The following is a 25512-nucleotide window of genomic DNA, read 5'->3' as shown; positions in this document are numbered from 1 at the left end:
TAAGTAGGAAAAAAAACACTATGTAATATAAAATGTCTCCCAAAATTTTCTACAGTTTTACCTAAAAGCAGCTGATAATCCATTTAAATAGTGTTAGAAATGTTGGTCTCCCAACTTGTACCACCCATGGTTTGTGGACGGGAGCAGGAGCTGGCAAGAGAAACACGGCCAGAAATGAAAATATCATTGGGGGGGTGGTAACTGCATCATCTGTTCCCAATTTTCTTTTATTAATGAGGCCCCCTCCTGTTTCCGGCAGGCGCTCTGGCCACCTAGATCGAGGTCCACCCGAAAATCAGAATGTGTGGGAACCAAGCAGCAAGTCAGCATTTCAACCAGTCATGTTATTTTACTCCCACTACTGCCCCCTTTTGAAGTGCAAACAGGGCAGTAGGGACATGAAAATCCCCCCACTGTATATTTTGAACATTTTCTATTTTTAATTCCGATTTCCAGTTTTTCTTTTTATCTCTATTAAAATTGAATGTTCATATTTGACAATTACACACATTCAGCCTGTGTGTGTTTTCTAACATCATCAAAATTCAAATTCACACAACTTCCATTACTAAGCTCTTACTAATTTCAGCAGATTATTTCAATTTTTTGAGCATCTTTTAATTGACTGCGAAAGATGCCGTTATAATCTCATAGAATGTTATCACAAGGGACTCATATTTCTAATAGATTTTAGTCTCTTTAAATCACCACCTTTTTTTTGTTACTACACAATGTGATGATATAAATCGCATCAAAATATATACAGTGACTCTGGGGTATAATGACAAATACAAGGCAAGGGTCTTCTGGCTTTTTTCTTTTCCAAGTGAAATCAAAGAGATAGAAATTCATCTTGGGAGGGATAGCGAATCGGCCGCCTGTTTTACTTCTGCCTGATTTTCTTTTCCATTGAAGTCATGGAAAACAATATTGGGCAGAGTGTAATATGAGCAGCCAATTTGCTATCGTCCAAGATAAATTTCTACTCCAAAATTTGCCAAATCCTTTGCTTGAAGACTGACCCATTAAAAAACATAAGAAATAGCTCACTCTTGGAATAACCACAACAATAATTTGTGGGATGTTATCATTAACAAATATATGAACTAAATACAACCTGAATTTACTATTTCCTAATGCAATTTTCTATGAATTGTAAGAATATGGAACCACATTTACGAGCAGAAGTGAAACTAAAATGAACTCATTTCTTTAGAGTGCACTCAGATATTCTGAAACCCTATTTATAGAAGCATACAGAGTCAAATAAACATGTTGTTTGGCTCCTCTTTCCCACTAGGCAGGGCTTGAGTCAAGATAAACCTGGCATTTCAAAGACCCAACAGTGCCAAACTTCTGCCACTATAACAGCGATGGTGAAGTTAGTGGCACCAAATTAACAACCCCATGCCCTCTTGCTCCTCTCTGTGCTGATAGTGCAGTGTTTTTACCAGCATTTAATGGTAACTCTGCTAAATTAAAGAAAAATGTGAAAACATTATTCAATATATTTATTAAAAACATTACATTCACAAGCATGCTGTATGTACACGATCACATGGAAATCTTAAAGAATAGCCGCCACTTTTGCCTTTCTGGTGGTGAAATTACCCCACACTTCATACCCCAAGTGAACAGAGATGCTTTCAAAAGCTCTCAGTGCTATTAATTGGAATTGGAGCAGTGCTTAGCAGTACTGTCGCTTGGACACATTCGTGTAATGCAGTGTAATGCAAAGCACTGTCTCTGGGGAAAGGAACAGTTCTCCTGGCCTTTTGCAGTGTTTGCATGGTAAACTTTACACAGGTGCTTTATCAACAATGGCCATCTGCCAAAAAGACTCATTCCAGTAAGTGACAAGCTTATTGCAAAAAGGAAGCTGGTGGCTTTAATTGTTGTGACTGCTTTTATTTGAATACTGTGAATTTGATTTTCTATTTTTGAAACCCTATATTATGACGTCTTGTACAGCTGGTTTGGTAATTCATGTACTTTGCAAGTTATTAAATTCATCAAACAAATATGTAAAGAGTCAAATTAGTCATGTGCAGTAGAACCCTGATTGTCCACATTCCTGCTTTTTTGCATTCTCAATTATCTGCAAAATCAATCAAGAAAGTCAGGCTTAGTTTTGCTTAATTCTGCTAAAATCCAATTGAGTAGTTTCAATGGATTTTTCTGGATTTTCGATCTAGCAGGATAAGTAATTGTTATCTGGATGTCCTGTCCCTAGTAGAATTTGCTGTCCTTAAGGTCAGAAAAAAGCGAATAGGATCCTTAGTTTTCTTTCTAGAGGCATTGAATTCAAAAGTAAAGAGGTAATGGTGAACTCCTACAAGACCTTGGCTAGGCCACAATTTGAGTATTCTGAGCACTCCATTATAAGAAGGATATAAAAATGATAGAACAGTTGCAGTGTACGTTTGCTAGGGTGTTAACAGGGATGAGAAACAGTTATAAAGAAAGACTTAAGAAGTTAGGTCTTTTTTACTAGACCTGATAGAGGCCTACACAAATAATTTAAAGTTAAGAGACGGGTACAAAAACCAATCAAAAAGACTAATGGAATGTTGGCCTTTATCTCAAGGGGGCTGGATTACAGAGGGTTGGAAATTATGCTTCAGTTGTACAGAACCTTGGTCAGACCCCATCTGGGGTACTGTATTCAGCCAAACCTCAGGAAAGGTATACTGGCTTTGGAGGGGGGTACAGCGCAGATTCGACAGAATGATACCAGGGGTTATGAGGATAGGTTGCATAAATTTGGCTTGTGTTCCCTTGACTATAGAAGATTGAGAGGTGATCTGATTGAGGTGTTTAAAATGTTTAAAGGATTTTATAGAGTAGATACAGAGAAGCTATTTCCTCTGATGGGGGAATCAAGAGCAAGGGCACATAATCTTACAAATAGAGCTGGACTATTTAGGAGGGAAATCAGGAAGCACTTCTTTACACAAAGGGTAGTGGAAATCTAGAATTATCTCCCTCAAAAGGCTGTGAATGCTGGGACAGTTGGAGCTTTCAAGACTGAGATCGATAGATTTTTATTAGGTAAGGGTATCAAGGGATATGGAACTACGGTGGGTAAATGGAGTTAAGGTGCAGATCAGCCTTGATCTGATTGAATGGCAGAACAGTCTCAAGGGGCTGAATGGTCTACACCTGTTCCTATGTTCCTATGTTCAAGATTAGGAAGGGTTTTAAGGTAAATAGTGATAGATTGTTTCCATTGGTTATTGAGTCAGTAATGGGAGGGAACAAATTTAAGTTCACCAAAAGAGGGAGATGCAAAATTGAGTGCAAGTGTAATCCTGGGGAAGCATAAAGGAAGACAGTAAGGTAAGCAGGCCATATATATGGGGATATATATTAGGATAAGCTTTTATAAAGGTTGTATAGGGCAAACATTGGCTGCCACAATATATGTAAAGGCAAACAATGGAGTCTGTGGGCAAGTGCTAAAACACTGCTGCACTGGAAAACCTGTTTGATGGTTGGTGAGATGGACAAGCAGCTGAATAACATTGATGCACTGCCCTCCATGGCACTCTCAGAGGACAGCAGTATAATATGCCTGGCAGGAAATGGCAGCTATGCCTAATGCTGTGCACACTACCCTCAAGACACAGAAACAGATGCAAAAGAAGATGGGCCACATTAAAGAAACTTCCAAGGAAAGCCTGCCCAACAGTATAATTCACCATGTACAAGGCCTTTGCATGTGTGACATAAAGCTTTGCTGGAAAACCTGTTGCACATTTATTGCTGGCCCATTACAAGCCTTCACACAACCTAATAGACATTTTGGCCCTGATATTTACGGGGTGACGGAGAGGGAGCAAGGGTCACTGTCAGCAGCCAGGAAGCCCGGAAATATGGGGAAGGCGGAGGCCATGCTGAATTTAGCAGCAGGACCTCATTAGAATTTTTGTACACAGTTTCCCGCCCAGCAGCCGGCCAGATTGAGAGGCTGGCCGCTACCAGGCAAGAAAGCCTGCCGTACAAGGTTGCAGCCAGGAAACGAGAGGAGAGAGAAGGGAGAGATTGCAGTGGTGGGGGGGGGGGGGGGGGGGAGAGATTGTGGTGGAGTAGAAATCATGGGGGTGAGAGATTGCTGAGGGGTGAGATCGCGGGGTGGGGGGAGATTGCAGTGGGAGAGATTGCAGGGGGGTGAGATCGCGGGGGAGAGATCACGGTAGGGGAGACAATGCGGGGGGGAGAGATCACAGTGGGGAGAGATCGCGGGGGTGGGGAGAGATCGTGGGGGGGAGAGATCGCGGGGGGAAGAGATCACGGTGGGGAGAGATCGCGGGGTGGGGGGAGAGATCGTGGGGGGGAGAGATCGCGGGGGGAAGAGATCACGGTGGGGAGAGATCGCGGGGGGGAGAGATCACCGGGGGGAGAGATCGCAGTGGGGAGAAAGAAATTGCGTGGGTGAGAGATTGTAGTAGGGGAGAGATCGCGGTGGGGGGAGAGATCACGGGGGGGATGAAGACGCGGGGAGGGAGAGATTAAGCGGGGGAGGGATCGCGGGGGGAGGAAGATCAGATCATGGGGGAGGGTCTGAAGATCGTGGGAGGGAGATCGGATTGTGGGGGAGAGTCTTAAGATCGCGGGGAGGGAGATCGGATTGTGGGGGAGGGTCTGAAAATCGCGGGGAGGGATATCGGATCGTGGGGGAGGGTCTGAAGATCGCGGGGAGGGAGATTGGATCGTGGGGGAGGGTCTGAAGATTGTGGAGAGGGAGATTGAATTGTGGGGGAGGGGCTGAAGATCATGTGGGAGGGTCTGAAGATTGTGAAGAGGGAGATCGGATCATGGGGGAGGGTCTGAAGATTGTGGGGGAGAGTCTGAAGATCGCGGGGAGGGAGATCGGATTGTGGGGAGGGTCCGAAGATCGCCGGGAGGGAGATCGGATTGTGAGGAGGGTCCGAAGATCGCGGGGAGGGGATCAGTCGATCACGGGGAGGGGGGCCGGGGGAAGCGTTTCTGCTCCTCCTGGCGCACAAGCAATGCTACAAAAGCACTTAGCTGCTGGATCCGGCACTTAGCTGCTGGATCCGACAATTCTCGCCTCCCTTTAGCTGTTAATTTCCTGAGCCCTGGAAAAGCTCGCCCACAGCTATTGAATCCAAATTGCTGACAAAATCTGAGCCACGGAACCTCATTTAAATATTATAACTGCCGACTTGCCTGTTGAGAGCAGGTTACTCACCCGCCCCAGTTAAACCGGAAGTTGGCACCTTCGCAGCTGGATGGATCGGGTTTCCCATTTTTCACAATTTAAGCCCCCCCCCCCCCCCCCCCCCCCCCCCCCCCCCCCCGCTCCACCACTGTCCTGCCCATCCTGGGGGATTGAAATTCCCCTCTTTGTTTCTGACCATGAATACCCATAGGGCATATATTACAGCTGTTACTTACAATTGGAAAAATTGTCACACTCACATCTTCAAAGGCTTCATACATAAAAGCACTATGCATGGTCACTTAATGAGATCAAAGATGGGTTGCAGCTTCAGCATATCTACCATTCTTTTTGTGCTCTTTCAACTTACAACATGTCAAAACTACTTCTCTGCATGCATGATAACATGACACTTAATATAGGTCAACACACCTCAACTGTAGGAGAGCTCAAAATGACAAACTCTAGACTCCATTTGAGGAAGCTACTCTGGACAACCTTGTCTATGAAACCATCCACGGTTTGCTGAATCCGCAGGCCTCTCCTAAGCTACAGACTGGTATCATCCAGTTTGTAAGTATTTATCACTGTTATGCAGGCACACACACAAACAGCACACATTTAGTATGTTGTGAGCTCTGATGGTATCTCTTGAAAGCAGCACTGTAACATTTCTCCCTTTGCTGTAGGCTTGGAACAGCAGTTTGCCAGCGATGCCAGTGGGCCAGGAAAAGCCAGCATGCTGCGTCCTCTCACTAATGTTTGCAAGCAGCAGCATAGCTGCCCATGAACCAGAAGAAGCAATTATGTAATCAAGACATACAAGTTGAGGAGTAACTGGCGGAGGAGGAGCAAGAACATTGTGGAGACCATAAAGAAATTCCTGTGCTTTAGGAAATACAACAGTACGGTGACATTGGACAGCTATGTCACGGTGCTAGTCAGTAAAAAATTAAATGAAACTGTGCCGACAGAAGCAGCAATCACTTTGTTTATACATCATTGGCCAGTACATCGGCATATAGTGCAAATGATTCCTTTGCTAATCTGGAAGGAGGCAGAATCCAAAAAGTTGAGTATGCCAGACCCTGACAAGTGCTATTCTTCTGGTCCAGGTTGGCTGTAGGTGTCTTAGCAGCAGTGAAATTGTTCTGCAAGTGGTCCACTGCTGACCTGGAGCCTGCAGAATCTTTTATCCATGGTCATTGTCAAGTAGGTGTGTCAGGGCCAGTAGATAGTGTAGTGGTAGATTGACAGGTATTGGTTGGTAGTCTGTTTCTGGTGCCTCTGATCTCCCCGGCATGCATTCTTTCATGTAGTCCAACCTACATCCCGCTACAATGTCAGACTAAATATAGGGGGGTTCTTGATTATCTGCTAACTTCCATTAGCTGCGGGGTGTGGGATGGTTGGGATTGGGGTGGATGGCAGAATACTGAGAATCCACTGAATGAGGTGGAGGTTTTGGCACGTATATAACATAACTTTTAGAGAGAGTGAGAGAGAGAGAGAGCTTTATTACATGTATATTGAGAATTATATTTGATCAGTAAGATGCTATTTGTAGGCTTCTCAAAAAGGGTAGTAGAAATCTGGAACTCTCTTCACCAAAAGGCTGTAGATGCTGGGTCAATTGAAACTTTCGAGACTGACATCGATAGATTTTTGTTGGGTAAGGGTATCAAGGGATATGGAGGAAAGGCAAGTAAATGGAGTTGAGGTACAGATCAGCCCTGATCTGATTGAATGGTGGAATAATCTGAAGGGGCTGAAGGGTCTACTCCTGTTCCTATGTAAAGGATATTAATAGGCAATTCATTTACCTTTTCAAATGAGCTTATAAAATGAGAGCTACCGTAATCTCTTTTGCAATCACCTCAAAAGATTGCACAAGAAAGATTTTTTACTTTATTTATTCTGACATTCAGTGTATGTATTTCACTATAGCTGTCTGTGCTGGTATAATGTGACTTTTCATCAGAGCTACACAGACCTTATATCGATATTAATATTTATGAAAGTGATGAATCCAATGCTGTTGGATTGCAGCAATTTATTAACCTTTACAGGGATAAAGTTTCAAGTGAATGAACCTGCAGATAAAGACAATCTCCTAAAGTTGAGCAATCAGCTCCAGGACAGGAACTGCTCACAGAGTCCAGAGTGTGTGTTTATCTATGAGAAACATGAATCCAAGCCTTAGGTTTCAGCAGTTCATATTATAGAATCAAATAAAATTACAGCACAGGAAGCAAGTTGGCCCATTGAGTCTGTGCCAGTGGTAGTTCTTCAATGGGGGCTATCCATTCTAATCCCATTCATCTATCCTTTTTCCATATCCTTTGATATTCTTCATTTTCAAATACTTATCCAATTCCCTTGAAATACATACATACAGAAAGGATAGGGAAAGGTCATCTGATCCATAAATGGTGCAGCCAGATATAAGATTGGCCTGCAATCTCCTGGGAGAGGCAAAAATCAGAGAAAAAATAACTAAGAGCAATTTAGGAGAAATTCTGAGAAACTCATCTCTGACCCTTGAAGAAAATCAAAGTAGTCACTTCTGCTAAAGCATTTCAGGGGAAAAATTCGTTAAGGGTCGTTTTCGGGTGGGGGTAGCATGATGTGCTAGTACCCCGCGCCCGATGGACCCTACGTAGGCAGCATGCAAACTTCATGCTGCCTGCTAATTATCATGATATCTCCCTGCAGCCAGCGCTACCCGCGTTGCTGAGAGGCTGCACGAAGAATGAGGAAGTTGGAAATGGGGTGTGCACAGCGCACATCATCAGCAGCCTGCACCTCTTAAAGGTGCAGGTGGACATTTCAAATGGCAGGTACACAGCTTACTTGGAGAAGGGAAAGATGGCCAATAGTTGGCCAGATGGAGAATAGCAGGACCGGCACGAGAGAGGGCTCCACGCTTCTCTGATGATGCTCTGGAGGCCCTGGTGGAAGGCGTGGGCGAAAAGAGAGCCGACATGTACCCGCAGGGTGGTCGGAGGCCCTCCAGACCGCAGCTCCGCAGGCATTGGCAGGCATTGGCAGGCTGTGGCACAGAAAATAAACATCAGGAGCATTGCACCACGCACGTGGGTGCAGTGCCGAAAGAAGTTCAATGATTTGACAGGAGTGGTCAAGGTGAGTGAATGCAAGTGTCAAGTGGCACATCCAACCAACTGTACCACTGTGCCACGCATCACACCCCCAGTCACCCAAACACTAACAAACACAGCCCATCCATACGTAATGCTGCACTCGGCATGCTGCATCTCACCCGCACATAGTACCACACTTGCAGGCCACACAACCACCACTCATAAGTCACACAGCTATTCTACCACGACAGGCACATCACCCACACACCTTGCAGGATACTCACTGACGCACTGTCCTCTGTCTTGCAGGAGAAGGTGGTGCATAACAGCCGGCAGCAGAAGGGACCTGAGGGTGGACGGGCACGTTTTCAGGTTCTCTCCCTCCTAGAGGAGACAGTGCTTCGGATCATTGGGTGGGCCATCGCTGCAGCCGTGACAACATGCCGCGCTGGAGGTCCCGATGAATGGGGTCTCTGCATATCTAATGCTCCTTCTCCTTTCCCACGTCTCCCTCCTCCCATAATCTTTTCTGACTCATGTGCTGCAGATGCTGTCGGCACACATGTCTTACTTGCTCCTCTCCTCACTCCAAAACTCAACCTGTTTCCCTTTGTCATTGCAGATACCCAAGAACACGTGGCGGCACCGTCCGAGGAGGAGGAGGAGGAGGAGGGGGGAGGGTCACTGAAGCCACACCGTCACTCGATCTGACACTTGCTTCCACCAGCTCAGAGACTGACACTGTGCGTCCTTTAGCGGCTAGGTTAGAGGAGGGATCTGCATGTGGTGAGACACCGAACATAAGTGTGCAGGAGCCGGGGTGGGGGGAACGGATACCACAGATGCCAGCTCGCCGGAGAGCAAGGTCGCTCAATAGTTCTGCTGCAGAGGAGTCAGATGACGACTTCGATGGGCCAGGCTACAGAAGAGGTCTGATGGGTGTACACAACCATTTGGTTGGGGCACTGGAAAACCTGCCAGAAAGCCTGCGCACCATGGGAAGGGGCATGGAGGACTGGAGCTCCAACTTGGCACAGGGCTTTGCGCAGAGCCTAGAGCCCATCCTTTCTCACATGGAACGGGTGGTCACCTCCATCAGCGCACCTGTGGAACCCACCATGATGCAGCATCTGATGACTGATTTCACAGCTTCCATTGCAGCACAAACATCTGCCATCCAAGGTCTGACTGCTGCATTTGAAGCTCAGACTGCTGCTATCATGGGCCTGGGGACCACTGTGGAACGGGGCTTCCAGGGCATCACAGCACTCCAGCAATCTGTTCTCCAGCTGATCACCAGGATTGCTGAGGCGCCACCCTGGGAGAGTGGCAGTGGTGCCAGAGCAATGTGCGTGCAGTCAATGGCACCCTGCACCAGGTGGAAGCCAGCAATGCTCGCTCGTTCTGCTTGTCTCTGTCAAGAGGGAAGGTGATGAACCTGTTCTTCATCTGGTACAGTGCATCTGTGACCTCCTTTATGCAGCAGTGCACTGCATAATGTGAGATGTTGCACATGTCGCCAGCAGAGGCCTGAAATGCTCCTGAGCCGTAGAAATTCAGCACCACGGTGACCTTCACGGCCACAGGCAATACTGTCCTCGCCCTGCTCTGAGGCTGCAGTTGTGGCCACATCAGTTGACAGATCTCGGTCCACGGCTTCCTTGGTGAACCTCAGACGTCAGATGCAATCCTCCTCGATCATATTGCGGTAAGAGAATTGGTCCCGGAAGGCCCTCATTGGGTGGAGCCTCCTGCTCAGTGCCCTGCGCCTCCTCATTCTCCATCTCCTCGCAGCTTGACTTGCTGTGCGTGGCCTCTCTGCATGCTCCCAGTCATGTTCAATGCCTAGCGGGAGACCTCGCAGACCACCCATGGTTGGCAGGAATGTTACTCAACCATGGTTATAACTTTCCGACCCGTAAGGCAGTACCTGCCAACCCACTCTCAAATGTAGTCCAGGAACTCACAGTAAGAAAAGAGTGCTTCACCAGCAGCCAGAAGCAATAATCCAGCAACTAACCTGCAACACCTGTATGGCCCCTTTAAATAGCGCTGGTGGGGGTACCTTCAGGCACTGTAAGACACATTCAGATGATCAGGGTTAAGACTGTGCATTGAGTTGAGCATTAAGGTTGAAAATGGTGTCTATTACTTTAAATCAGTGTTGCACACTGATTTAAGCATTTTCTCCCTACTTTACATGCTCCCAGCGTTCGGTATTTGCGGATGTGCTAACTCCTATACCAAGATGGCGTCCAGAGCACGTCACGCGGGAAACGTGGGTACGCATCCAAGATGCCATCTTGGATGTCAGAGAGGCCGTGTAGCACCGAAACAACGGGCGCTACACAATCCAATTTAGCGCCCTTCATGTTCTAATGACTATGCAAAAAATTTAGTTTGCAGTTGTTTTGTGGAGGTGGGAGGAGCACTCCTACTCCTTCCAACTCCACAAAAAAAGAAATTTTGGTAGTTTTTGGTGCCTTTTTTTTATGCAGCCCCCAGCAATCCCTTAAGGGCCTTTGGTTAGACTGGTTAAGACCTGGAAATACCAGTTGGAGCTTGTGCGTTGCAAGCTTGACTAGGGCAAACAAATTTAGTAGTCTGAGTCTAAAATGGGCGCAAGAGCCTGATATCAATATTGAAATGAGGCCTGTGCTCATTTCAGGCAGCTGTCAGGGGCGCCTAAAAAAGGCCCCGACCAATTTATCTGTGGCCCGAGCTTCCACGCAGATCAGGCTCAGGTAGGGTTGCCAACTCTGGTTCAAGGCATTCCTAGAGGTTTGATCACATGACATTCTGACCATGTGATACCTGATCACATGATATCTACAAATGTTATTGCATTTACCTGTAGTTGAATATATTTGCTTGTGGTTTCGTGCCAGCTGCTGAAGGGCGTCAAGTTCCAAGAACCAGGAGGCTATCTGTGAGCAGGCAAAGAGGGGAAACCGAGAGAGGGGAAGAGGGGAAACCGAGGGCGGGGAAGAGGGGAAACTGAGGGCGGGGAAGAGGGGAAACCGAGGGCGGGGAAGAGGGGAAACCGAGGGCGGGGAAGAGGGGAAGCCGAGGGCGGGGAAGAGGGGAAACCGAGGGCGGGGAAGAGGGGAAGCCGAGGGCGGGGAAGAGGGGAAACCGAGGGCGGGGAAGAGGGGAAACCGAGGGCGGGGAAGAGGGGAAACCGAGGGCGGGGAAGAGGGGAAACCGAGGGCGGGGAAGAGGGGAAGCCGAGGGCGGGGAAGAGGGGAAACCGAGGGCGGGGAAGAGGGGAAACCGAGGGCGGGGAAGAGGGGAAACCGAGGGCGGGGAAGAGGGGAAACCGAGGGCGGGGAAGAGGGGAGGCCGAGGGCGGGGAAGAGGGGAAACCGAGGGCGGGGAAGAGGGGAAACCGAGGGCGGGGAAGAGGGGAAACCAGAGGTAGGAGGAACTTGATTCCATCAGTAACTAATGGTGACTCACTGGAATTGCACTGATAACTAATAGTAAAGTGGCAACATAAGAACAAAAGAAATAGGAGCAGGAGTAGGCCATACAGCCCCTCGAGCCTGCTCCACCATTCAATAAGATCACGCCTGATCTTCGACCTCAACTCTACTTTCCCGCCTGATCTCCATATCCCTTGATTCCCTTAGAGTCCAGAAATCTATCGATCTCAGTCTTGAATATACTCAATGACTCAGCAACCTCAGCCCTCTCGGGTAGAGAATTCCAAAGATTCACAACCCTCTGAGTGAAGAAATTTCTCCTCTCTAAATAACCAATCCCTTATCCTGAGACTATGCCCCTAGTTCTAAACTATCCATAGAACCATAGAACCATAGGAAAGACACAGCACAGAAGGGGGCCATTCGGCCCATCGTGTCCGCGCCGGCTCAAAGAACAACCAGGTGCCCATTCTAATCCCACCTTCCAGCACCCGGTCCGTAGCCTTGCAGCTTACAGCACTTTAGGTGCAGGTCCAGGTAATTTTTAAAAGAGTTGAGGGTCCCTGCCTCTACCACCAATTCGGGCAGCGAATTCCATATACCCACCACCCTCTGGGTAAAAAAGTTTTTCCTCATGTCCCCTCTAATCTTTCCGCCAATCAGCTTAAATCTATGCCCTCTAGTTCTTGAACTCTCTGCTAGGGGAAACGGGTACTTGTCTACTCTATCTGGGCCCCTCATAATTTTGTACACCTCAATCAAGTCACCCCTCAGCCTCCTCTGCTCCAAGGAAAACAACCCCAGCCTATCCAATCTCTCCTCGTAGCTGCAATTTTCAAGCCCTGGCAACATTCTTGTAAATCTTCACTGCACTCTCTCCAGAGCAATTACGTCCTCCTGTAATGTGGTGACCAGAACTGCGCACAATACTCCAGCTGTGGCCTTACCAGCGTTTTATGTAGTTCCATCGTTATATCCCTGCTTTTGTATTCTATACCTCGGCTAATAACGGACAGCATTCCGTATGCCTTCTTCACAACCTTATCTACCCGTACTGCCATCTTCAGGGACCTGTGCACATGCACTCCAAGGTATCTCACTTCCTCTACCCCTCTCAATATATTCCCGTTTACTGCGTATTCCCTTTTACTGTTTGCCCTCCCTAAGTGCATTACTTCACACTTCTCCGGGTTGAACTCCATTTGCCACTTTTCCGCCCACTCCACCAACCCATTGATATCTTCTTGAAGTCTACAGCTATCCTCTTCACTATCAACTACACGGCCAATTTTTGTGTCATATGCAAATTTTCCAATCATACCCCCTACATTCAAGTCCAAATCATTAATATATACCACAAATAGCATGGGACCAACACTGAGCCCTGTGGCACACTACTGGAAATGGATTTCCATTCACAAAGACATCCATCGACTTTTACCTTGTTTCCTGTTACTGAGCCAATTTTGGTTCCAATTCACCACATTTCCCTGTATCCCATGGGCTTTTACCTTTCTGACCAGTTTGTCATGTTGGACCTTATCAAATGCCTTACTAAAATCCAGGGGAACTCTCCAACCAGGGGAAACAGCCTCTCAGCATCTACCCTGTCAAGCACTCTCAGAATTTTATATGTTTCAATGAGATCACCTCTCATTCTTCTAAATTCCAGAGAGTACAGGCCCATTCTCCTCAATTTCTCCTCATAGGACAACACTCTCATCCCAGGAATCAATCCAGGTAACACTCAGATTCCCCTCATAACCAACAGTAATACAATAATTCACTGATAATCTATATGTAACTGGTAGTAATAGGTGTAATGCCCCGATATCCGACCTGTAACTAGTAGTAATCCTATAACCCGCAGATATTCACCCTGAAACCATAGCCAGAATCCTCCTGCACTGCACAAGGTGTGGTCAGGCTCCCCAGTTGATGCCACTTTTAACTGAGGCAGGAAATTTAAATTGCTGATCTCCCAGGCTGCTGGAGATAGCACTCAGGAGAACAACCCCCAATTCTGGGAAACGCCTGGTCATTCCGGAAGGATTGGGAAACCCAAGGCGCAGGCCTCTGCGCTGCTAAACTGGATATTGTTGTTCTCGATTTTGGTCCATAAAACAGCTGTACCAATGTTAAATTTAGATCTCTATATCCCTTGCCAACCTGTGGAAAAAATCTTTCACTAATTATTTTCTCAAACCCTTTCATTACTTTGAAAATCTCTATTGGATTCTCCATTAACTATATCTGTTCCAGGGAAAAGAGCCCTAATTTCTTGACCATTTCTACATAACTAAACCTCTCATTTCTAATATTGTTATGGTGAATCTTTGCTGTATCTTTCCACAGCTCTAATATCTTTCTGATGATGGGGTGAGCAGAATTGCATGAAATACTCCAACTGTGGCCCAACCAAATTCAAGATCACCTTGTGTCAGAAGTGTCTCCCGACATTCTAATAATAGGCCCAATATTAAACCTAAAATTTCATGCTATCCTTTGTTCACCGCAGGGTCAATCTGAGCAGCCTGATCCTATTTTTTATGTTCTCATGTTTTTAGGAGCACTAGGAAAGGTAAGGGCACACAAACAACAGGCACTAAGGGAATGCACAAGGGTGAATAGTCTCATTTTAAATGCATTATTTAATGATTGAATTGATCAATTTGGATTTGAATTTGCATTTGGTGGTGGTTTTATTTTTGTGGTGAACTGAGGGAGGAACCAATATGTGTCATCAGAAAGAGGAGGATGTGATGGTCAGTGATAGAGGAAAGGGAAGGAATGTGGGGCTGTTGCTGAATGTGGATGTGTAGTTGAGGTTACTGGTATCGTTCATCAATAATCTGATCACGTAGATTAGATTAGATCAAATCTACAGGCGCAGAAAGGGCCAGTCTACGTTGTAGCTTCCCTTCCTCTTCCTCTTCCTCCACTTCCTCTTGCACTTCCACTTCCTCCTCCTCCTCCACTTCCTCCTCCTCCTCCAACTCCTCTTCCTCATACTCCTCAGCTTCTCGCCTGATAGATGATGGCAAGGGCTGTTCCCTCATAATGGCCAGGTTGTGCACCATACTACCACAAATCTTGAACCCGTTCAGCTGACTACTGCAGGGCTCCTCCAGAACGGTCCAGGCAGCAGAAGCATTGCTTGAGGATGCCGATAGTGTGCTCTATAATGTTCCTTGTGGCAGCATGGCTCTCATTGTAAGCCTGCTGTGTGCGTTCCAGACTGGAATCATGAGCCACTTCATGAGAGGATAACCCTTGTCGCTCAGTAGCCAGCCTTTGACTTGCCGTGTTGGTTCAAATACAGGTGGAACAGAGGACTGTCGCAGAATGAAAGAATCACGTTTGCTGCCAGGATAGTGGGCATTGACCTGCATGGTGCGCTGCCTGTGGTCGCACACCAGCTGGACATTGAGGGAGTGGAATCCCTTTCTGTTCATGAAGATGCCTGAGTTCAGATGAGCAGCATGGAAGGCAATGTGTGTGCAGTCAATGGCACCCTGTACCATGGTAAGCCTGCAATCTGCTTAAAACCTTGTGCTCGTTCCTCTTGCTTGTCTCTGGCAAGAGGGAATGAGATGAATGTGTTTCTCATTGTATAGAGAGCCTCAGTGACCTCCCTTAAACAGCAGTGCACTGCAAACTGTGAGATGTTGCTTATATCTCCAGCAGCAGCCTGAAATGGCTCTGGCTCCCAGAGCCATAAAAGTTAAAAGCCACGGTCACCTTGACAGCCACAGGCAATGGTGTCCATGTCCTGTTTTGAGGCTGTAGTTGTGGCTGCAGCAGTTGACAGATTTCAGTCATGACCTCTTTAGTGAACTAAAAACATTTGATGCACTGGTCGTCGCTGAAGTTGCGATAAGAGAATTGGTCCCTGGTGACCCTCCTTGGATATGGCCTCCTGCTGAGTGCCCTGCTCCTCCTCCTCCTCCTGCTTCTCATCTCTCTTCCAGCAGCTTGTCCTAATCTGCGTGGCCTCTCTTCATTCTCCTAGTTATTTTCAATTCCTAGAGGAAGCCCTACCAGGCCACCCATGTCTGGAAGCAACTTTTTCAGCACAATGTTTTAAATGACACAAAAAGTACTGCAATACCATCCAGACCACTTCCTGTAGAATACTTACTTCAACTTTAGCCAACTATAGGAAATCTCCAAAAACATGTACAATTTCACCAGCAGCCAGAATAAACAATCCAGCGACTAACCTGTAAGTACTTCATGATCCCTTTAAATAGCGGTGGTGGAGAGACCTACATGCCGTTTCACATCGTGTTCAGCTGTGTGAGGTAAATACAGGGGGTTGACTGGAGTGCGGATTTGCAAAATGTGGCTTCAAATCAGCATTGCACACTGATTTGCATCATGATCTCCCTACTCTGCATGCTGCCGGTGTTAATTAGGCACGGGCACAAACCCCTTCACCAAGATGACGTCCTGCGCACTTCATGTCAGAAGTCTGGGATTCCATTTTCGAGTCTTAGCTGGCCGTGTAGTGCCTAAAAGACGGGTGCTACATGGCCCAATTTAACTCCCCTAGTGTATACAATTAGTAATTTACGTCCTATATACCTAAGCTCTTTATGTTACTAAAAACAAGTTAAAGAGTGAAATGAAAAAAGAGTGAAAATATAAATGTGTTCAATGTTATTCATGACCTACATAAACTAGTTTACTTGACGTCATTGGCACTAGTTCCAAGTCACAAAATAGCTCTCAGAGCATAATAGCCCGTTGCTCTAGAGACTGTGGGGAGCTAAATTGGGCCACACAGCACCTGTTTTGTAGGCGCTACGCAGATTCCAAGCCCCGAAAACGGCAGGACGCCATCTTGGTAAAGGTGGTTGTGCATGCGCACCTAATGAACACTGACAGCATGCAGACTAAAGAGACTATGACGTAAATCAGTGTGCAACACTGATTGAAGCAGCCGGCTGCATTTTCGAACTCCTTGCTCCAGCCAACGCACTGTCCTAACTGCACACAGCTGAAGAGGAGTTAAAGGGCAAGAAGGATCCCCCCACCAGCACTATTTAAAGGGAGCATGCAGGAGTTACAGGTTAGTTGCTGGATTATTTATTCTGGCTGCTGGTACAATTGTAGGCGCTTGTGGAAGTTTCCTATACTTGGAGAAAGTTGCAATATTATAGTGTGGTCAGGCTGGTCCTGCAGTACTGTTAGTGGCATTTAAAATAGTATGCTGAACAAGGTTGCTTCCAGACATGGGTGGCTTGCCAGGGCTTCCCCTGGGAATTGAACATGACTGGGAGAATGAAGAGAGGTCACGCAGAGCAGGACAAGCTGCCAGAAGAGAGAGGAGGAAGAGATGGAGAAGGAAGTGGAGGAGGATGACGTCCAGAGCACGTCACACGGGAAACGTGCGTGTGCATCCATGACGCCATCTTGGATGTCAGAGAGGCCGTGTAGCACCGAAACAACGGGCGCTACACGGTCCAATTTAGTGCCCTTCGTGTTCCAATGACTGTGCAACAAATTTATTTTGCAGTTGTTTTGTGGAGGTGGGAGGAGCACTCCTACTCCTTCCAACTCCACAAAAAAAGAAATTTTGGTAGTTTTTGGTGCCTTTTTTTTAGCAGCCCCCAGCAATCCCTTAAGGGCCTTTGGTTAGACTGGTTAAGACCCGAAAATACCAGTTGGAGCTTGTGCGTTGCAAGCTCGACTAGGGCAAACAAATTTCCTCCCTCAGCTCATTGCAGAAATGAAAGCCAACACCAAATATTAATTCATAATCACATTTATAAATTTACACATCAAATGATTCAAACAAACTAATATTATTCACCTTGTGCATTCCCTTAGTGTCTGTCGCTCGTGTGTCTTTACCTTTCCAAGTGCTCCTACGAGATACATCGCCAGCGGATGGAGCATGGGTGGTGGAAGGCTGCTGACCTTCAACTGAGAAATGTGCAGATGGCCTTGGAGGATGACCTTGAGCAGCTCTGGGCCGGGAGGGCCCGGCTTCAGATTGCAACATCTTGGCATGGGCTGGAGCAGTCTGGCCTGGCTGGCTAACAGGCAACAGCAAGGACATTGGCGGAATGGCAGGGGTGGGAGCTGGAATGCTGTCACCTTGAGAGAGGACAACAGGTCAATGCCACTCTCCAGGGGTGGCGCCTCAGCAATCCTGGTGATCTGCTTGAGAACAGATTGCTGGACTGCTATGACATCCTGGAAGCCCCATTCCACAGTGGTACCCAGAGCCATAATAGCAGCAGTCGGAGCTTCCAAATGCAGCAGTCAGAACTTGGATGGCAGATGTTTGTGCTGCAATGGAAGCTATGACATTGGTCATCAGATGCTGCATCATGGTGGGTTCTACAGGTGTGCTGATGGAGGTGACCACCTGTTCCATGTGGGAAAGGATGGGCTCCAAGCTTTGCGCAAAGCCCCGTGCCAAGTTGGAGCTGGACTCCTCCATGCCCCTTGGCATTGTGTGCAGGCTTTCTGGCAGGCTTTCCAGTGCACCAAGCATTTGGTTGTGTAGGCCCATCAGCCTTCTTTTGTAGCCTGGCCCATCTAGGTCATCATCTGACTTCTCTGCAACAAAACTAGTGAGCGACCTCACCCTCCGGTGGGCTGGCACCTGTGGTATCCATTCCCCCCGCCCCGGCTCTTGCCCACTTGCGCCCAGTTCTCACCAGATCCCTCCTCTATCCAAGCCTCTAAACTACGTGCAGTGTCAGTCTCTGAGCTGGTGGCTGCGAGTGTAAGATCGAGTGACGGTATGTTTTAATCATCACTGTCGTCTGCCTCTGCCTCCTCTGACTGGGCCGGTTCCAGTTCTTGGGTATCTGAAATGGCAAAGGGACACGGGTTGAGTTGTGGTGAGGGGAGAGGAGAAAGTAAGACGTGCGTGCTGACACCATCTGCAGCACGTGAACCAGAAAAGATTGTGGGATGAGGGAGACATGGGAGGTGAGAAGGAGGATTAGGTATTCAGGGACTCTCATCATCGATACCTCCAGCACCCCCGCCAGTGGCCATGGCCGCAGTGATGGCCCGCCCAATGTTGGCCAGCACCATCTCCTTCGTGGGGTTGAGGACATGTAGGCGTGCCTGTCCTCTGTCCGTCCTTTCTTGCTGCCTCCTGTTATGCGCCACCTTCTCGTGCAAGAAAGCAGGAAGTGTGTCAATGAGTGTCCTGCAAGATGTTTGGGTGATGTGGCTGTCATGGTTGAATAGCTGCCAGTGTATGTGAACTGTGAGTTGTGGGTGTGCAGCTTGCAACAGTGGTAATGTGTGAGGGTGAGATGCAGCATCTGATTTATAGGGTTGAGTAGTGATTGAAAAGGTTTGTTGGTAGGTGGGTGACAGGAGGTGTCGGGACGGGGAGCAGTGAATGAGGCTGGTTGAACTCACTCACCTTGACCACTCGTGTCAAATCTTTGAACTTCTTCCTGCATTGCATCCATGTGTGTGGAGTAATGCTCCTGGCATTGACCTCGTCCGCCACAGCCTCCCACTGCCTCTTGAGCATATTTCTGGAGGGCATCCTGCCCCCCTGCATATATAGGATGCCCATCCTTCTGTCCACCTCTTCCACCAAGGCCTTTAGTGCACCGTCCGAGAACCTTGTTGCCGCTCGCTCACCAGCGCAGCCATTCCTCAGTATATTCCACCACAGGTTCACTTCCCAAAGCATTTCTAGCACTTCTTATGGCCACAGTGCACCTCTCCTTTAAGAGGTGCAGTCTGCCTTTAAGTAGTGTCAGTCACTCCCGATATCGGGGCCCCCTGCTGGTGCGTGCAGCCAATCAGCAGCACAGGTAGTGCTGGCTGCACGCAGCAATCATTGAAATCATCAGGCAAGCACGTATGTTACGTGCTGCCTGCATCGCAACTAACGGGCGGGGTTAATCGTGCACCGCGATCCCAGCGCCTGTTTTCGGGGGATAACCAATTTAACCCACCATATGCGTTGTACGATAAAGCGTATCTGTCACTAACAAAACAGTTACTGAAACCAATCTTGGATTTTGCACAAAGTGCTGAGGCCTAGTCGAGGAGAGCAGCTGACAACTGCCTATACTGATTGCCACAGTAAACCTTGTCCCTAAGGATATGAAACTACAGGGGGTTGAAGCAAAGCCACCAAAAGATACAGTGGAAATTTGGTTGCTTGAGACAAAAACAACATCTCTACGTATACATGTGTCTGCTGGGAATAGAAGTGCAATTTTTCAATCTTCACACACGCTTCACTTGATTCTTCTTATTGTATTATTAAGTGAGGCTCTACTGGACGTACTTTTCCTCAGTAAGAGCTATAGGCTGAAAACTATGGGCTGAATTTTCAGGCCTCATGCCCGGTGGAAAAAGGGTGACAGCAACCTCAAAAAGAAAGGACTCCAACTGCCATGAGAGGATACCTGGCATGTAGGGGGCGTTGAGAATGATCACTGTGCCTGAATGGAATAGGCCCAAGGTGCACCTGATTTTGGGCCTTGGGCTTCATTATCATCAAACTGGCAAGCTGCGGACAGCTAGTGGGTGACCCCAGGCTGCTTGCCGGCGAAGAGACCTCGATGATTTCTTGAAGGTTGGGCCGCTGCATTTCTGGCAAAAGTCTTTAGTTAAATCCTTAAAGGAGACTGGGAGAGGGGGGGCGACTGGGAGATTGGGGTGACTGGGAAGGGGGTGACTGGGAGAAGGGCAATTGAGAGAGAGGCAGCAAATGGAGGTCGAGATCTGGGAGGGTAGCAATGGCCGGGATCGGGGGGGGGGGGGGCCGCGGTCGCGATCAGTGGACAGGAGGGGGGGAACAGTGGGCAGCAGCAGCCCGCGTGATTTGAATGTGGACCTGGGAGGAGCACTCCTGCTCCTCCCGGCTCCACGATCAGGTAAGGACCTGGACGCCTATTTTTTTGCCTATACCAATATGGCGGGTGGCACACTTCTGGCTCATAATGAGCATGCACTTCCTACCCACCATATTGGAGGCTTGAGCACCTGAAAAATGGGTGAGGCACCATCCAATTTCTAGGCCCACGTGCCCAAAACATGCTGCACATGCGGCCATATAGGCTCCTATCTCCAATGAACAGTTAGGGGTTCTACTCCATGAATGTGCAGCTGGTCTGTGAACATAGGTACATAATAATGTACATGAATGCCTGGCTATCATGATTCATTCATCGTGCACGATTATATCACGAGCCATGAAGACTGGATGGACACTTGTGGGAGTTGAAGGTAATGCACTTGCTGCATAGAGACATCCAAGGAAGAGTAACATAATGAGACACATGCTATTACCAGGGTCTTGGTGAAGCACAACATCAGCACCCTTTAACAAAGGTTTAGATCCCTGGACTGCTGACAGGGAGTGCTGCAGTAAAGCCTGACCAAGGTGTCCAAAATTATTATTGCCTGCTGTGTCTTGCACAACTTTGTCCTGCAAAAGGGTCTTGGCATAGAGCTGACAGGAGAAGACAGACAGCAGCAACCAGATGCAGAAGACTATTCTGACCAAGAGACAAATGATGTATCTCTGCAAACAACCTGTCAGTCAGCATGAGTGTTAAAGCAAACTCTAATAGAAGACACAATTAGTTAAGTGGAAACATTCTGTACACAACAGTTATCTGGACATTTTTATTTACAATGACTTCCAGAATACTAACTTTAAAGGAATGAAGTCTGCTCGCCTGCTTGTGGGCGTGACTTCTCTTCCTGACAGGTTTTGAGGGTGTGTCTTCTATTTTCACAGACTGTTCCATGTGCATTAACTTATGCTGCTCAGACTGAGTTGATAGCGCACAATTTTTTAAAAGTTCAAAATCAAGCAAGTCGACGCCACAGAGCCCGGAGTAAATACACTCGTTAATTTAATTCACAGGAGCTGTGGCGAGCGTTGCCACGCTGCTCTACACAAGTTCTTGCCCATTGGCTTGAAATAACTTGGAAGCATGGCACGTCAGAGCCCCATCACATTGTACCACTGAGCAGTAAGAATCATGTAATGTCATAATGTTGTGAGGAGTCTATGAGCACAGTGCACAGAGAGGGAGGATAAATCAGAAATATGGCACGAGCTGGGATCAGAGTAACATTGATAGAGTCCTGGGAGCCGTCTTTCTTTCTATTATCCTCACAAAATGGCTGTTGCATTTGCCTGCATAACAACAGGCACTGGCCTACGATATAAATTAATTGTACTTTTTATTTATTCTCAGGATGTGCGCAATGCGAGCAAGACCACATTTATTGTCCATCCCTTGTTGCTCTGAGAAGGTGCTTGGTTGGCCTTCTACTTAGCATGGTTGTTGGTCATTTCAGAGGATAGTAAGAATCAACCATATAGTGTGGGACTGGAGTCACATGTAGTCCAGAATAAGTAGGGGTGACAGGGTCCTTTGTCTGATGGATATTAAAACCAGTTGGATTTTTACGACCATTCAGCAGTTTTTCTGCTGCTAGCCCACATCTTATCAAATTTATTGAATTCAATTTCATAACTTCCCATGATGAGATTTGAATTCAAGCCCTCTGGATTGCTAGTCTAGTACTATAACCAGTACACTATACTACCATACTTATTTTTGAACGAAGTGCTTTGCAAAGTTTTTCAGAGAGGTGATAAGGCACTCTATAAATGTAAGTCTTTCTTTTCCTACAGTCTTTAGGCTTTTAAAACTGAAGTTTGGCATCGCCTAATTATTAATTGCTGATTTACCTTGTTTATACAAGTTCCAACTCAGCCAGAGCTCCACTACCTGCTCCTATCCCATATCCCACTCACCAATCATCCAAGTCCATCCCAACCTCACTGGCTCCCCATTCACCAATACATTGATTTCAAAATCCTCATCCTTGATCATAAACCTCTCCAAGGCCTTACTCCACCATTCTACCTCCTCCAGCCCTGCATTCCAGCTCTGAATTACTGTACATCCCCTCCCTTCCTCCACTCGACTACCAGTGGCATGGCCCTAAAGCCATCACAGCGCTGTTTGCCAGAGTTCTCTTCCTTAGCTCGTTCACCTTACTACATCTCTCCCCAACTTCAAAGGCCTCCTCAAAACCTACCTCTTTGAACTCGTCTTTGGTCTCTTCAACTCTTCTCCCAATTCCTTCTCAGTATCCGAATCCCTCCTCGTTGAGGTGTTTTGCAATGTTAAAATAGCTCTATGTTTAAGTTGTAGTTGTTGTCTTTTCATTTTTCCCTTTCAACTTGATGCTTTGATTTCTTGATTGCAAAAAATACCTTTATATATAAAAAGAATGTTGGTTAATCTCATACCTTGATTGGATTGCTCCTTTACAGTAGCTATTGGCTGTATGATTTATATGATCAAACAAAAATACGAGGGTAAATTTTACGAATTCTCACTTACAGCATGGAGCTTCACCCATCAGGAGCATACATCGGAAATTCAGCAGTAGACTGGATAATCCTGTGGTGTTCACTGACCTCAGTGCCTCGTTCCCAATATGTGCTTCTGGTAAGTAAAGCTTTGCAACAAAGCCTCAAATTTGTTAAATTTATCCCTATATTCTAAGACAAACAATGCAATTTGTATTTATATATTTTACACAACACATTCTAAATTGATTTTCTTATCAAATGCGTTTACTGACCAACAGTAATAATGGAAGATGATTCTGTTGAGTTGCCATCTTGCTCACCAATTTAATCCCATTTATGATCACATTAATGTTAACATCCAGAACAAAATATACTCCAACATATTTATTTTAACAAACTGCCCCTAATTTTCTTACCGGAGCAGGATGGCTCCCCTTACCTTTACCACAAGTGGGAGCCACATTCTTGGCAGTGTTGAATTGTATGTAGGTCATTCTGCCCAGCAATAAATAATCTATCTGGTCAGGATCTAATTTATCTTTTTATACAGTAAAACCTTGTGCTCACTCAGTGGAAAATAGGGCCCAAAGAGATTTGTAAAGCATGGAACAGCATGAATCATTGACTGACTGGTGAGATTCCCAGGCAATATTCTGTCTTCAAAATAAAATTAGATTTTTTGGCATTCCAAGAAGGAGAACAACTCATTTTCACAATGTTCAAAAATATTAGAGCCATTCATCAGCCCCAAGACTATTTTATCTCTTATATGACCTTCACCATGTGTTAAGAGAGTGGAATATGTTCAGAAAGGAGGCCAGGACACATCTAGATATCATAGTGAAGCTAAAACCATCTGACTGAAAATATCGGTCCATTGTGATTTCAACATTTGGGGGTCACACGTTTCTCCTTCACTCATCTACAACACATTCCTATGTAGTGCACCCAGTCCTCAATAGGTTTTCATTTGCCTGTGTGATGTATCTGCTGCTGCACCCTGCTAGAAACTGGGACATCAACTCTCATTAAACATTCAGAAATGCTATTCAACTTGCTTGAGGGGGACACTTTTCTGGTATCAGTGACATCTTTACAGATTTTATGGGGTCAGTTTCAGACCTCATTTGTGTAGGATGTAGAATTGAAACGGTACAAATGCACATGGGGCTTGTCCTGCCATTTACAATACACTGAAGGAAAAAATAAGGTTAAATAATGACATGTGACTGGTACAAATGGGAGTGCAAGGTCATTTAAAAAATATTATACTGGATTTTTTTCAGTGGATTAAGTTAGAAATTTGGAGAAAGTGAAATTCCCTCTAGGCTACCTATCCACAGACGTCATACTCCAGCACACTATGTCCTATCCACACATCTTACACAACACTGTGCCCTATCCACAAGTCACACTCCATAACACTGTGCTCTTGTTCTATTTCCTCCTCTTTACCCCGAATACACCGCAGTCCTCAGCCCTTGCTTTTTTTTCCCCTCCGTTTTTAAAATAAGAAAGTAAACATATTGCCTGACATGGTAATAAGCCATTAGGGAGGTTCCAGGTATGATTCCTAGTCTGTGATGAGTTAATGATTCTCAGCTGAGGTATTGGAAGGCCTGCTTACTATGGCCTCAATGCCACTAAGCTAAGAAAAGAAAATTCAGTCTGACTTCCTGCTGTTTATCATTATCCAATGAGTCCTCTTGAAAAGTATGGACATTCGTTGAAGACAGGATAGGACTTGTTTGTGATGCCCACCATTGTCAAACATTCTGTTGACATTGACTTCCTGACATAGATTTTCCTTTGGAGCCGCAGTGTTCTGGCAGAGCAGGACCTCTGCCTGGCCCTTCAACACTGCCGCAACCCTAACCAACTTTCCTGATTCGAGGTTCATTAACCATGCATGGCGGGCTTCTGCGGGATTTCTGCCACTAAGAGGGAGCCCAACGGTGCTGAGGAAACTCCAGCGATACTGTAGTGGGACATTCCTGTAGCACAAGAGATGGCAAGAGACCATAAAGGAGCAGAAAAGCCCCAGAAACTACAGAAGTTGCAGCTTTGTAGGCCTCCGCAGAGATTAAGACCTTGACAGCTAAGTGAGAGGGAGACAAATTGGGCAGAGAGGAGTCCTCTATTAGGCCTTCTCCCTCTAGTGCTGCACTTCAGGGCCATTACCGCCACTACCCTGGGCTTACTGGGACCTCCCACTAGGCAGTCCTGGGGAGCAGTAATAACAGGAGCAGGCAGGAGGGAAATGGGATGGGAGACCAAACAGTGATTGAGGAAAGGGTGGCCAGCAGTGGTCCTATTATGAGGGAAGGAGGGAAATCAAGTCAGAGTGAGGAAGTGTCAATAAGCCTCCCTGACCATTTTCATACAATATTCGTCACTACCATGCCCAAGTTCCACATGAGGAATGGCCACTTGGATGAGGTATTGGTGCACATAGAA

The 25512-nt window shown here is 46.7% G+C and overlaps 1 long non-coding RNA gene across 2 annotated transcripts in view; it reads right to left on the bottom strand.

Moving 5' to 3' along the window:
* Positions 1-25512, bottom strand: part of LOC137339191 (uncharacterized) — a 142535-nt gene that overhangs the window by 61736 nt on the left and 55287 nt on the right. For both annotated transcript variants that reach the window (XR_010966623.1, XR_010966624.1), the window contains exon 3: positions 22776-22953. This is a non-coding gene — a long non-coding RNA (uncharacterized lncRNA). The remainder of the gene's footprint in view (positions 1-22775; positions 22954-25512) is intronic.

This window comes from Heptranchias perlo, chromosome 1 (assembly GCF_035084215.1).
Source record: "Heptranchias perlo isolate sHepPer1 chromosome 1, sHepPer1.hap1, whole genome shotgun sequence".
Taxonomy (NCBI): Eukaryota; Metazoa; Chordata; class Chondrichthyes; order Hexanchiformes; family Hexanchidae; genus Heptranchias; species Heptranchias perlo.
The sequence above is the reverse complement of the archived record's forward strand: the minus strand, read 5'-3'. Positions and strand labels throughout refer to the sequence as shown.